Raw genomic sequence first — 14,956 nt, 5'->3', positions numbered from 1 at the left:
CACTCCAAGTTATTCTTTTTTTTTTTGTCAGTCATGGGGCCTGAACTCTGGGCCTGGGTGCTGTCCCTCAGCTCCTCAGCTCAAGGCTAGCGCTCTACCACTTGAGCTACAGTGCCACTTCCAGTTTTCTGGTGGTTTATTGGAGGTAAGAGTCACAGCCTTCCTGCCTGGTCTGGCTTTGAACTGTGATCCTCAGGTCTCGGCCTCCTAAATAGCTAGGATTACAGGCATGAGCCACCAGTGCCTGGCTACACGTTATTCCTAAAGGCACAAAATGATCTCAATTGTGAGCCAACTTTATTGAACAGTACATATTTATGACAAATACCCCAGGTTTCCTTCTGACTCGCACACCTTGACACATAGGCAATGGAACATGGTGATGGTAGGGTTTGACTTCAGGGCCTTGTGCTTGCTGGGCAAGCGCCATAGCAGTGGATCTATACTGCCTGGCCTTTCTGCTGTAATTTTTAGATAGGGTCTTAGGGTTTGCCCATGGGTTTCCTTGGGGATCAGTTTTCCTAACTACACCTATGTAGCTGGAATTACAAGCGTGTACTATGCTTGCCTTATTTGTTGAGATGATGGGGTCTTGCTCCTGTTTTTCTTGGGCTGACATCAAACCAGGATGGTCTTGACCTCTACCTCCCAAGTAGCTTCGGTTACAAGGATGAGCCACTGCACTCAGCCCACAGCATATTATGGTCATCATTTTGAATCCTTGGGCAGAATCATCTATACTCATAGTCACCATTTCCCTAACTTAGTCACTCAGCAAAGCTCTGCTGTCTGACTTGAAACTCCATCTCTTCTGAAACCACCTCATCAGCTAATTCCCACTCATCCTTCAAAGCTGAGGTCAGTTTAAGGAATGTCTCACTGACTTCTAGGAGGGAGGGGAGAGCTGCACTCAGCAGGTCAGCACATGTGTACCTCCGTGCTTGCACTTACCAGAGAGTAGCGAATATATCGATTTGTATCTTTCTTACTAGATATATGCTGCTCAAGGTCAGAGACTGCTTTTGACTCACATTTTTTTTTTGGTCCATCTTGGGGCCTGAACTCTGGGCCTAGGCGCTGTCCCTCAGCTCTTCAGCTCAAGGCTAGCATTTTACCACTTGAGGCACAGTGCCACTCCCGGCTGAGGAATCGAACCCAGGGCCTCATGCATGCAAGGCAAGCACTCTACCACTGGGCCAACTTCCCAGCCCCTTGGCTCACTTTTAAAGGTGCAACATCTGGCAAAATGCCTAGGACATAAAAGGTGCTCAATAAACTGCACCAAACTTACCTTCTGTTAGTGATCTTACATTTTAGTGAAAGAGACCACTTGCCAACAAACAAGTGAAAGATGGTGTGGTCCTGACTGCATAAAGTGCGGATCCAGGGGTTGCAGGAGCACCAGGCTGCATCCCCTGTATGTTGTCAGAACCTAAACTGTGAGGAAATGACTGAGATTGCTGAGTGAGCCCTGAGAATTAACCAAAAGCTCCACCCCCAACTTGAGTCTGGATTTCTCTCTGCTTTGCCATCCTTTTACAATCATTGTATTTGCATAAGGAAAGAGGAGATTCATACAACCATCTTGTGTGGAAGGCTAACCAAGCAATGTCTTCTGATCATCTTAAAGCAAACAGGCATCTTGTTCCTGTTCCATTAATAAATTGATAACTTCTCCAGAATTCCTGCAGGGACAAACACTGAGCTAATGAAGATCCATCAGGCCAAACCTACAACCCAGGACTGCTTTAACTCTGCCCTCAATTCTCCCTATCTAACCTGAAGTCAATGATTTCACCCTGAAGATGGCTGAACATGCACTGAGGCGCTGTCTTCCCATGGCTGCCATGGAATAAATCTCCTCTCTCCACCCTTTTCTTTATTTAGCATATGGGGGTAAGGGCTGGACCTAAACTGGGACTCCTAGACTTTGAGCCTGGGCTCTAAAATCCCAGTTTCAATATCATGGTTCTCAACTCAGAGAAGAAAGACACATCAAAGGAGCCTTAGCATATTACCAATGCTCTGCAAGTGCATTATCCTGGGTGATCAACTACTTTTTCTCAAACATAATTTTAGCAGGTTGAGGTTGTCATGGAGACAGACATTCCCAGAGCTATCCACTTTGGGGTGGTATTCCGTTTGTTAACTTAGAAGTTTGTTTATCCCATGCATTCTAGCACCAATGGTCCATATGGGAACCACCCCCTGGCACCTTTGTGAAATGAAAATGAGCAGGCACCCTTGTCTTGTGAGGGCAGCATGGATAGGTACCTGTGCTGTAGGCCCTTTGTCTTTCAACGTCTTCCTTTAGGACAGGTGATAATGGAGGAACTTTTCTAATCCAGATGATCTGCTTCTAAGAAAGCAGCCCCTGACTGAGGGAGCTCCCAGAGGAATTGTCTTTTGTGGTTATAAGGTGCCATCTGACTACTAATTATCAAGGAGATGAAAGAACTGTGCACAAGGAGATAGCAAGTCCAGAACAAGAGAAAATAAATGCTATGCAGAGATTTTCAGAAGTTGGGGATGGAGTATAAAGCAACTAAGAGAGAGAGAGACAGAGACAGTTGAAAAAGGCCTCTTCCTAGCAGAGTTGCCCCTTTTTTGTGTATGCCACTCCTGGGGTTTGAACTCAGGGCCTGGGTACTGTCCCTGAGCTTTTGTGCTAAAGGCTGGTGCTCTTACACTTAAGCCACATCTCCATCCACTTCCGGCTTTTTGCTGGTTAATTGGAGATATGAGTCACACAGATTTTCCCATCTGGGCTTTGAAATGCAATCCTAGATCTCAGTCTCCTGAGTAGCTAGGATTACAGGCAGGTACTACTAGCACCCAGCTTGGAAATGCCCTTTAAAAACATTTAAAGACTGGAGGTACAGCACATGACTAGCATGTGCAAGGTCCTAGGTTCAATCCCCAGCATGCATGCATGTGCAAACACATGCATACACACATACACAAATCCAGTATCTTACATGTAGTGGGGAACATGCAACCCTTTGAACTTTACAAACTGAGCAGATAAATTGGTACACCAACACTACCTTGAATCTATAATGTCTTCCACAAAGGCCTATGCATTGAAAGTTTGGTTCTCAGCCTAGGATGCTCTTGAGCGGTATAGGACTGGGGGAACGTAGAAGGGGAGGGCCTAGTGGAAGGAATTAGGTTATGAGGTACATGTTGTTAGAGGGGATCTTGGGGTCTTGGATCTTCCCTGTGTCTTTCTGTCATCTGTGCAGTGAAGAGGCCTCCTTAACACATATTCTCACCATGGTGTGGTATGCTGCAACAGAGCTAAGCCATCATGGACTGAAACCTCTGCAGCTGTGAACCTAAAGCAATTTTTGCCTCGGACATTTGATCATAGTGCCAGACAGCAGATTTGTAAGTCCATGGAAGGTACAGTGAGACCAGCAAGATGCTGAGGAGAAAACATTTTTCTCTAGAGAGGTAAATATCTATGATAAATACTGGTGAACATGTACAACAAAAACAAAAACCTGAAGGGGTGACTAGGCTGTCTTTATAAGAAGAAAATTACCTATAAAGTTCAGGTTCTGGATTCTAACACATTATTTCTGGATCAGATTGTTAGATCTAGAACAACCAAGTTAGTGAGAGTCCCCTGTTAGTGAGAGTTCAGTGTTTTTACAACTTTCATCAACTTCAAAAGCAGATTTTAGCAACTTTCTTTTTAAGAAAATGGATATCGCTGTATTCCCTGCTGCCAACATGGCAGTCCCAAGGAGGGTGTTGTGGTTTCCTTACCCTGGGAGAAAACCTGCTGCTCACTAAAGGTAGCTCTAGCCCAGAGGACAGAGCGAGCAAATGCAGTGTGGAGCCTGGGATATTTTCCCTTGAGAAGTCATGACGTTAATGGATGTCATGACTTTCTTAGGCAGTCCTCTAAAAGCAGGAGCATGGAAGGATTTCCTTCCTCTAATGAAAGAAGCTGCAGAGCAATCCTGGAAGGTAGGTGATGCCATGACATGCATGTTATCTGCAGAAACCATCTTGGTTTGGACATCATCCCTGTCTGCTTTTTTTTGGTGGTGGTGGGGTGGACATGGGTGTGGTTGGGTGTACCTCCAACTAATAAACAACCAAAATCCATTACTTTACCTCAAACAAGGCAAATGTAAGTTAGGACTGGATATAGGGTGGACCTCAACTTCTGGCACGGAGGTAATAAATAAAAAGGGTCAAATATAACCCTTGGATCTCTCCTACATCCAACTCTGTGGGAACTATTACCCACACTGCCTCTGTACAGGCAAATCTAGCTGCTGACAGAATCACTGAGGGATAGGCCTAGAGTTTAATAGCAGAAAGCAGTGACATAATACCTGAAGATTGACTAGTATTAGGTTTGGTGGAGATAAAAGGTAAGGGAACCCCTTAACCAGTTCCACCTCCTGGAAATCTTCATCTCTAAAGAAATCAGGGCTGAGAATGTGGCTTAGTGGTAGAGTACTTGCCTAGCATACATGAAGCCAGGGGTTCACATCCTCAGTTCCACATAAACAGAAAAAGCCAGAAGTGGCTCAAATGGTAGAGTGATAGCCTTGAGCAAAAGAAGCTCAAAGACAGATCCCAGGCCCTGAGTTCAAGCACCAGGACTGGCAAAAAATAAAATAAAATCATGGTGTCACTAAGAGGAAAAGCAGCCTTTTTATTTTTGGCCTATCTATATTGCAATACCTATTTTTAAGAACATGAGTGCAGCACTAAAATCTGTTTTAAAGCAAATAATTTTAAATAAAAAATTACACATTCATTTTAAAATAACTTTAATTTTATGAATATTATGTTCTTATTCAGAAAAAATATTGCACAGTGCTGTACTACATTTCATTGTTGTGTTTGCACACTGGTAAGAGTTCCATAAACATAGTTCACCTTGAGAGTAACACAGAGAACATATTTGAAAAAATAATTTCAATCTCCTATGGAAAACTAAAAGTTGGATATTGCATTCATAGGAAAGGCAAACAAATTCACTTGGCTTCAGTGGAAAGGAATACATTTCTCATGTACTTAAAATTTGAAGAAGATAAAATCAAGAATGATGTGAGAATAGAGTGCATTTCCAAAATTTTTCCAAAATGTGCTCTTTTGTTTTGAAGACCTATTTAATTTACAAGAACATTAAGGCTAGCAAACCCTGTTGTAAGCTTTGTATATTGAAGAAGCTAACACCTGATATTTTTAAAAGAAAACTTGCACTGGAAAAAACACAAATCTGCCTCGTTAAAATAACAGAATTTTCCAATGATAAGGTAAAATTCCAAATAACATAAATGAAAACAATACCAGACAATAAATGTGTCACACCATAGAATCCATAAAGATTTCTGCTCAAATTACATTCTTTAGAGGATAAACACAGTTATCATCAAATAATTATAGGATAAATGCTGAAAGATTAAGGGAAAAAGTTCTCAAGTTGTATAAGTTTATGCCTGATTTTTTTTCTTTTTTCCTTATTACCTTCTAATTATTATTTTCAGTACCAGTGTAACAGTAGGAGTTCAGAAAAGACTATATACCTCAGGTACCAATTCTGAATTTTGTAAAGTTCTATTTTAAACTTTTTCAATCTGTTGCTCACACAATTCATAAACACCCTACTTTCATTGCACATTCCATTTATCTCCAGGAAAATCCAGCCCTCACATTTATAGAACAAAACCTTATATCCATGTTGCACCATTCACTCTTGCTTTTCCCCTAATTGTTTCAAAGCTGTGACTTATTTCAGCTTAGTATCTGTGTTCATGCTTAAACCATATATTCTACACATGGTGATTATTTTTAAATGGTTGTCTTTAGATATGATATTTTTTATGTTTTATGAATATCCCAAGCATCTGACCTCCGGTGAACTTACTGTATCCTTTGTCTTTATTTAGCAATCCTTGATGCTTTATTAAATACTTGAAAAACCATCTGCAGAGATAGGCTCAGAAAACACTATCAAAACAAGTGTAAGGCAGGAGCTGGTGGCTCACACCTATAATCCTAGCTACAAGGGGGGCTGACCTCTGAGGATCACGGTTCAAAGCCAGTCGGGGCAGAAAAGTCCAAGAGAATCTCCAATTAACCAAGAAGTAGAATTGTGGCTCAGGTAGTAGAGGACTAGCCTTGAGTAAAATAAGTTCAACAACACCCAAGTCCTAAATTCAAGTCCCAGGACTGGCATGAATGGAAGAAAGGAAGGGAGGGAAGAAGGAAGGGAGGGAGGGAAGAAGGGAGGGAGGGAGGGAGGGAGGGAGGAAGGAAGGAAGGAAGGAAGGAGGGAAGAAGAGGGAAGGAAGGAGAGAAGGAAGGAAGGAAGGAAGGAAAGGGAAGGGAAGGGAGGGAGGGAGGGAAAGAGAAAAAGAGAGAGAGAGGGAAGGAAGGAAGGAAGGAAGGAAGGAAGGAAGGAAGGAAGGAAGGAAGGAAGGAAGGAAGGAAGGAAATGAGAAGTATGGGATACAAGCTTCTAATCATAGCACTGTGGAGGCTAAGGATTGAGGATCTTGAACTCCAGGCCAACCTGATCTACATAGTAAGTTCTTGGCTAGCCTGAGCTACATGATGAATGAAACCCTGTCGCCAAAAACAAAAAAACAAAAAACACATCAAATAATAGTTGTTATGCCTTGAAATGGAAACATAATAGTTCAGAAAACATGAGCTACAAGCAGTATGTTTCAGAACACATTTATACTGTTTCATTTGAAAATTATTATCATTCAGTTTGGTCACTGGAGGTTTTTTATACAATAGAAGATCTACACAAATCATGTAAGATGATTCCAGGCCAGTGGATTGTGTGTAAAGGCAGTTTTTCCAACTGGACATGTTAAGATCCTGTTTGTTAATATTCTCTTGTTTTATTTCAAAATGAATGTGACTAATTTTGCTGTTTTGTTACTCAGATTCCGCTGGAAGTTAAGCAGGGAACTTAATGATAATATAGACAGGAAGCAGCGCAGTATTATCATTATTCCAAGTTCCAAATTCCATTGCAAATTTGGAGAGAAAAAAAAGATCCAAATATACATAAATTAATAGTAGTATTTTAATTCAAAGCCAAAAAGTGTTTAAGATCTTCTCCTCTTATAGTATAATAAGATTCCCCCGAGGTGAACAAAAGCAATGTATTCCCAGTGCACATCTGTGTCCTTGTTAAATGTTTTTGCCATCAGAGATTGGATAAACATTGGCAAATAAAGAATTGAACTCAGTTAAAAAAATGCAACAACACTAAAAGCTATTTTCTAATTGAAAATATCTTTACAATTTAACATTTTCAGGCAACAAAACTTAGTAACAACAATTAAAAAAGAAAGCTTCACACCTACACACTCTAGTTTTCTGAGTCAATAATCAAAATCACAGAGGTTTTGTGATACTTCCATCATCTTTCAAGTTAGGGCAAACCTACTATAGCATTTCTTACACTTAGAAAGAAGCAAAACTGATTTTACATTCAATATAGTTATTTAATGTGCCATACATGGTGCATATGATTTGCTCAATCCTCCATTTGTATCTAAAAACTTTCCAACTTTACATAGGAAAGAAAAGTTAGCACTATTTTTTTTCATTCCAGACTCTGTAGCTAATAAATCTGTGTACATCCAGTGGCTTAAAGAGATGTGCCAACAATATTATCTCGTGTGCTCGGGGCTGGTGACTCACCCTTGTACTTCTGGCTACACAGGAGGCTGAAATCTGAAGATGGAGATTTGAAGCCTGAGCAGGAAAGTCCTTGAGACTCTCATCTCCAATTAACCACCAGAAAGCCAGAAATGACAGTGTGGCTCAAAGTGCTAGAACACTAGCCTTGAGCATAAAAAATCAAGGACAATGCCCCAGCTCTGAGTTCAAGCCCCACAACTAACCAAAAGGAAAAAAAAATCACTTTGTGGCTCAAAGTTACATTCTTGAAGCTTAAAAAGTTATGTGGTAAATGCTTTCTATGTTTAGAAAAAAAATGTCAACTCAAAGTTATCTCTAAAGACTTTATTGAAAACAGGCCTACATTAGCAGTCTTAAAAGAAAAAAAACCTATATTTTTAAAAAGAAACTGAATTGTCAGAGTTTCAAGTAGACTTTAATGCATGTTTTCACATAAAGCTAAATTCATCAGCAGCTTCTGACACTGAGAATTGAGTAGCACAGTGCTTATCTTTAAAGAATATATTTTCCTATCTATATGTGGTTATGAAGATCTACCAAAATCAGGGGAAAGCTGATATATTTTCACATCTGTCTCTCTGTTTTTTTTTTTTTCAGATGCTGATATTTCCTAGGTCAATTTTTATTTGCCAGCATTCACTGGGGTAGCATTGAGAAATGTGCTGATTCCCCAGTCTTGCTTGTGTCTTGCATATGTAAATAATGCTAAATCGAAATATAACTGAAGTGGTTGGGCACTGGTGGGCTCATGCTTGTAATCCTATCTACTGAGGAGGCTGAGATCTGAGGATTTAGGTTTGACGTCAGTCTAGGCAAGAAAGTCTGCACAAAGCCAGAAGCAAGCAGAGCAATGGCTCAAGTGATAAAGCAGTAACCTTGAGCAAGAAAGCTCAGGGACTGTGCTCAGGCCCCGAGTTCAAGGCCCAGGAAGCTGTTTCCCTGACTAGTTTAGGCTGCCACGAACCATTTTATTAACTTGTCACAAACAAAAATCAATTCATGCAGGTGTTTTGACACAGATCACCAGAAAGAGCAACTTAAAAATAGTTTTAAGTTAAAATCAAGTTCCTAAGTCAGAGCATTATTATTTTTCTAACCATCAAACCATGATCAGAAGTGTATGTATTTTTACAAGCAATGATAAAACTTTTCTCAGATTTTCTCCTTTCTTGCATTTACCCTAGGAAATACAGTGTTGACTTTTCTTTTCCTCAACCATAACAAACTGATAGAAAGACAATAATTATAGGTTAACATTTTCAATGCAGCAAAATCAACACTGTACTGACAGTGTTTTACAGAGATAAGTGCCTTAGACTGACAAAAGAAACCATTCAGGAACCATGAATCACATTACAAATTTATTACTGAAATAAATTATATAGCTTGTGCCCATAGACCTGAAAGCTTGTGCGAAGAAGAAGAAGAAAAAGAAGAAGAAGACGACGAAGAAGACGAAGACGAAGAAGACGAAGACGAAGACGAAGACGAAGAAGAAGAAGAAGAAGAAGAAGAAGAAGAAGAAGAAGAAGAAGAAGAAGAAGAAGAAGAAGAAGAAGAGGAAGAGGAAGAGGAAGAGGAAGAGGAAGAGGAGGAAGAGGAAGAAGAAGATTATTTTATTTTGGCACACAGATTCTCTGCTTTGCTACACATTATCCTATTGTCAGCAAAGCTGTTTGCAGCGTTTCCATTGTATCCTCCTGAAGAAAAGAAAATCACTGGAAGTAGTCAAAAGTTATCCAGTTGTGATCAGTAGTCAGGAGACCCAGGTGGTGAGGGAGGACGGCAGAAATCAGATCCCTGTAACCGATGCAGAGGACGCTGGAGCAGCCAGCACACACAAGCTGTGCTCATCTGGAGTTCATCCTCAACTGGTGAATGACCACGCTCTCTATAAAGAGAAGAAACACAACGGCGCTGTCAATTCACCGCAGCAGGTGCTTTATGTGAGGATCAATACATCATTTCAAGGAGAGACTGTAACGTGAAACAACAACATGACACAAAAACAAATTTTTAAGTACACAAGCCTGATTGAAGCCCTTTAGAAGCTGTATTTAATAGTTTCAGAATATGAGGTCAACATTACACAAAAAACATGGGTAGTGAATTACTATGTACAGTTCTCAGAATGGGAAAATAGCTTTGCTAACTTTCCTGCCCAAACTTTTCCTGCTCTTAACAATATTCACATCCTTTAATTTCTTTCTCTGCCTTTTTCTTTTCTCTTCCCCTTCCTTCCTTCCTTCCTTCCTTCCTTCCTTCCTTCCTTCCTTCCTTCCTTCCTTCCTTCTTTCCTTTTTTCTTTCTATTTCTTTTTGTCAGTCCTGGGGCTTGAGCTCAGGGCCTGGGCGCTGTCCCTGAGCTCTTCTGCTCAAGGCTAGTGCTCTACACTATGAGCCACAGTGCCACTTCCAGCTTTTTCTGAGTAGTTTATTGGAGATATCTTATCAATAAGTCTCACAGACTTTCCTGCCTGGACTGGCTTGGAATAATGATCCTCAGATCTCAGACTCCTGAGTAGCTAGATCCTCAGATCTCAGACTCCAGGTACAGTGCCTGGCTTTTAATTTCTTTTTTAAAGAGTATGGATCAGAGCTTTTATAAGGTGATAGTAATGATTCATGTGATCAATAAGCACAGGATCAAGATATAGTTTTGTCTTTGATGGCTTCTTTTTTTTTTTGTCGTCATGGGGCTTGAACTCTGGGCCTGGGGACTATCCCTCAGCTCTTCAGCTCAAGGCTAGTGCCCTACCATTGAGCCACAGCACCATTTCCAATTTTCTGGTGGTTAATTGGAGATAAGAGTCTCACAGACTTTCCTGCCTGAGATGGCTTTGAACTGTGATCCTCAGATCTCGGCCTCCTGAGTAGCTAGGATTATAGGCAGGAGTTACTGGCGCCTGGTTCTGATGGCTTTTTTTTTGCCTTTTTTTAAAGGCTTTTCTAAATTCATTGTTATAAAGGTAAGTAAAAAGTAGATTTAGTTTAAATTTTGTAATGAAACTTCAAAAAAAAAGTAGATTTAGTAAATAGAAAATTCTACCCATATTATGAACATCTAGAATTTCTACTCCATTGATTTTGCTTTTCTATTATTGTCTGTGTGTGTGCGTGCGTGTGTGTGTGCGTGTGTGTGTGTGTGTGTGTGTGTGTGTGTGTGTGTGTGTGTGTGTACTGGATCTTGAATTCAGGGCCTGTATACTGTCCCTTAGCTTTTTTTGCTTAAAAAGTTAGTGCTCCATCTCTTGAACCACAACTCCATTTCTGGCTTTTTGGTGATTAACTGGAGATGAGAGTCTCCAAAACTTTCTTCTTGGGCTGGCTTTGAACTTAGATCCTCAGTGAGAACTACAGACATGAGCTCCAGCCTTCTCAGCTGTCTGATCCTTCCTGAATTTGTTTCATCTTCATTTGACCAATTAAGAACTATTTACTACAGCTGTACACAGGGCCATGCATGGAGCTGCCATTGAAAGAAAGAAGAAAGAACATAACAGCCTCACATCATTTCTCAACTTGAAATTTTCAATCCCTATTCACCCATATCCGTGTTTTGAGTGCAGAAATACCTGTCAGCAATTATCAACAGCACAAAGAAATCAAGTACTATATCTAAGAAAACATTAATCAAGGGACTGGGAATGTGGCTTAGTGGTAGAGTGCTTGTCTAGCATGCATCAAGCCCTGGGTTCCATTCCTCAGTACCACATAAACAAAATGCTAGAAGTGGCGCTGTGGCTCAAGTGCTAGAGGGTTGGCCTTGAGCAAAAGAAGCTCAGGACAGAGGCCAGGCCCTGAGTTCCAAGCACCAGGACTGGCAAAAACAAACAAAAAATATTAAATGACATTATACTATAGACGTGTGATTAAGCTAATAGTCCTGTGGAAAATGTTTTTTTTCACTTAGTTCTAGTAACTTGCCTCATGATGACCACTAGGTGGAGGTAATTTCATTTCTTTTTTCAGTCTTCTTTCTGGCTTGAGTTTGGTGTTTTTGGTGGTTTTGTTGTGTTTTGCTTTGTTTTAGTACTTTGGGGAAAACATTTTTTAGATTTTTAGAGTTTTTTTTTATGCTTGTCAAATTGGCTTGAATTTGTGATAAATACACAAAATGAAATATATGTCTTGTACTTGAGACTATTTAGCTATGAAGGTTTTTAAAAACTCTTAAGATATACTTATTACTTTTTACTATTAAAAACCCTTAAAAATAATTTCCTTTTTCTAATATTGAAAAATTATCCTGGTTTCAACTTCTTTAAATGCCTAAAATATATCTAAGTGTTTAGACAAAAATGGTTCAAGATTTAAAATGCTATTTCCCACTATTTTTTTGTGTTGGTCTTGGGGCTTGAACTCAGGGTCTGGGGCTCTATCCCTGAGCTTTCTTGCTCAAGGTTAGTGCTCTACCACTTGAGCCACAGCCTCACTTCTGTTTTGTGTGTGTGTGTGTGTGTGTGTGTGTGTGTGTTTGTGTTTTAGGTGGTAATTGGAGACAGAGTCCCAAGGACATTCCTGCTGGGGCTGGCTTTGGACCATGATCCTCAGATCTCAGCCTCCTGAGTAGCTAGGATTACAGGCATGAGAACACCAAGCACCTGACAAAATTATTTTTTTTAATTTCTGTAGTTGGCTTCAAAGAATGAAAACATCTAGGTCTCAAGTCCCCCTTATATAATTAAAGAATCGTCCTCATTCTCTCCTTCAAGTAAACACAGAAAGTCAATTTAAAAGCATGTTATCCACAATAGATCTTAGTGTAGATATAATTCAGAACTTATGTGCCTTTGTTTCCTTGATACAGAATGAAGGTACCAGAAGTCATCTGTAATGCCCCTTGCAAGCCTAACACTGTGTGTGACTACTATGTTTTCTTCCAGCTTCAGTAGATAAGTCTCTCTCTCTTTTTTTTTTTTTGTCTGTCGTGGCTTGAACTCTGGGCCTGAGCTCTTTAGCTCAAGGCGAGTGCTCTACCACTTGAGCCACAGCACCACTTCCGGCTTTCTGGTGGTTAATTGGAGATAAGAGTTTCAGTGTGGTCTTGTTTGTAAACATTTGGGTAAATGCCCAAAAGTGGGACTGCTGGGTCATAGGGGAGCTCTATGTGGAGTAGCACAACTATGTTTATTGCAGCATTATTTACCATAGCTAAGATATGGAACCAACCCAGATGCCCCTCAGTAGATGAATGGATCAAGAAAATGTGGTATATATACACAATGGAATTCTATGCCTCCATCAGAAAGAATGACATTGCCCCATTTGTTAGGAAATGGAAATACTTGGAAAAAATTATATTAAGTGAAGTAAGCCAGGCACAAAGAAACATAGGCCCCACGGTTTCCCTTATTTGCAATATCTAGTATATGTATGAGTCAAGCAGAAAAGGTCAGATAAGGTGATGTTAGGAAAATGAACCCTAAGATATGTATTTTAAATGTTTTTTTTCTTTCATGAATTTGTTTCTAACGCAATTATAAGATTATTTCTTTGTTGCTTTATATGTCCCTCCCCCACAGTATAACCCCTGCTTTCACTGTATTTGATGTCGGTATAATTTGTGGAGGGGACGGGGAAAAACAAGTCGTTTAAATAAGGATACAGGTGGACCTGTTACAACAATGAGAAGTACAAGTTGTCATGTTGAAAACGATCTTTACAACTTGGGGGGGGAGGGTTGGGGGGGAAAGGGAGGATGAGAAGGGATGGGAAGGGTAAACAAAGGAGGAGGCTGCAATGCTTGATAAGAAATGTACTCACTATCTTGCTCATGTAATTGTAACCCCTCTGTACAGTATTTTCACAATAAAAAATAAATAAAATAAAAGAGTTTCATGGACTTTCCTGCCTGGGCTGGCTTTGAACCTCAATCCTCAGATCTCAGCCTCCTGAGTAGCTAGGATTACAGGCGTGAGCCACTGGCACTCGGCTAGATAAGTCTCTTTATTCCTAGAGTTGCCTTCTCTTAGTCCTAGCATTGCAATATCCCTAATAACAGAAGGTTTATCTACAGAAAAAAACATATAGTCTTATACCTCAACCATTACATTTCATAATTGTATTTAAATTAGTTACTGGTAATCCATACATATATGCATTTATATGTGTATCTATATGTAAATACTGCTATTTATATATTCATTATTATAAAATATAATTCTATAATATATGACAGTACAAATATAAAATGTGATAATATAAAGATTAACAATGATATATTAGTATATAACTTATATAAAATATTTAGTTATATATAATTATATATCTTAGAATATCCATATATATTTATACATATATAATAAAATGTCTCAGAAATACTTGATAATGCTGTTATCGTATATAACAGGTTATTGTATGTAAATTCTAGTTTACCAATAAAAGACAGTATTTAATATTTATGTACACTCACTTTTTTAAATGAATACAATGAAGTCCAAATTATTTTTGTTTTATTTACATGGAGATATATGTCATCTCATTCCTATAGACAGATCTATAGATAATCTTAATTAAAACTTACCTAACAGATTTACTAAATCTATACTTGCTCAACATCTATATTTGTCTCTAATCTCTGTTGATGTTATGCAAAAATAAGAATTAACCAATACACAAAAATGAGAGAAGCAAATGTTTTATGCTTTTTCAGTTTGTAGTCCCTCCTTACATAGCAAAACATGTTCATGTTTGTTGGAGTTACAGGCTCAGTTGGTTTTATTCCATCTCCTGATCTATCTTCATTTCATTCCAGAAGTCCCAAGTATAGCTTATTTGGACCAGGATAGTGATCTCAGTACATGCAAACACAATTCTGTAATTTGTTTTTCTTTTTATAGAGACATATTTACAAAATTAGTAACTTGTAAAATATTTAATAGATTGAGATCAAAGATCATGGTTAATTACCACCTCTGTGGTAATATCCTCAAAATAACAAAAACACTTAAATGTTATGCCTTCTGATACCCAGATATTTATTTCAATAATGGCCTTTTCCCCCATCTAATTGGAAGAGAGAAAATTCCCTAATTCATAATCAGCATATACATATGGAAGATATTGGATATTTTTATACTTAGGACATTAGTCATTTAACCAACACACTTGTACCCTCTATACATTTCTTTCAAATGTTATCTTTTGTTTTTCTTTAGTGCTAGAATTGGAACTCAGCCATACATTTGCCAGGCAGGCTCTGTATGGCTGGAGCCACACCCCCAGCCCCTCAAGTGTTATTTCAATGTTTTTTGTTTCTT

Source organism: Dipodomys ordii, unplaced genomic scaffold (genome assembly GCF_000151885.1).
Source record: "Dipodomys ordii isolate 6190 unplaced genomic scaffold, Dord_2.0 Scaffold182, whole genome shotgun sequence".
Lineage (NCBI taxonomy): Eukaryota > Metazoa > Chordata > Mammalia > Rodentia > Heteromyidae > Dipodomys > Dipodomys ordii.
This window is presented reverse-complemented; position numbering follows the sequence as displayed.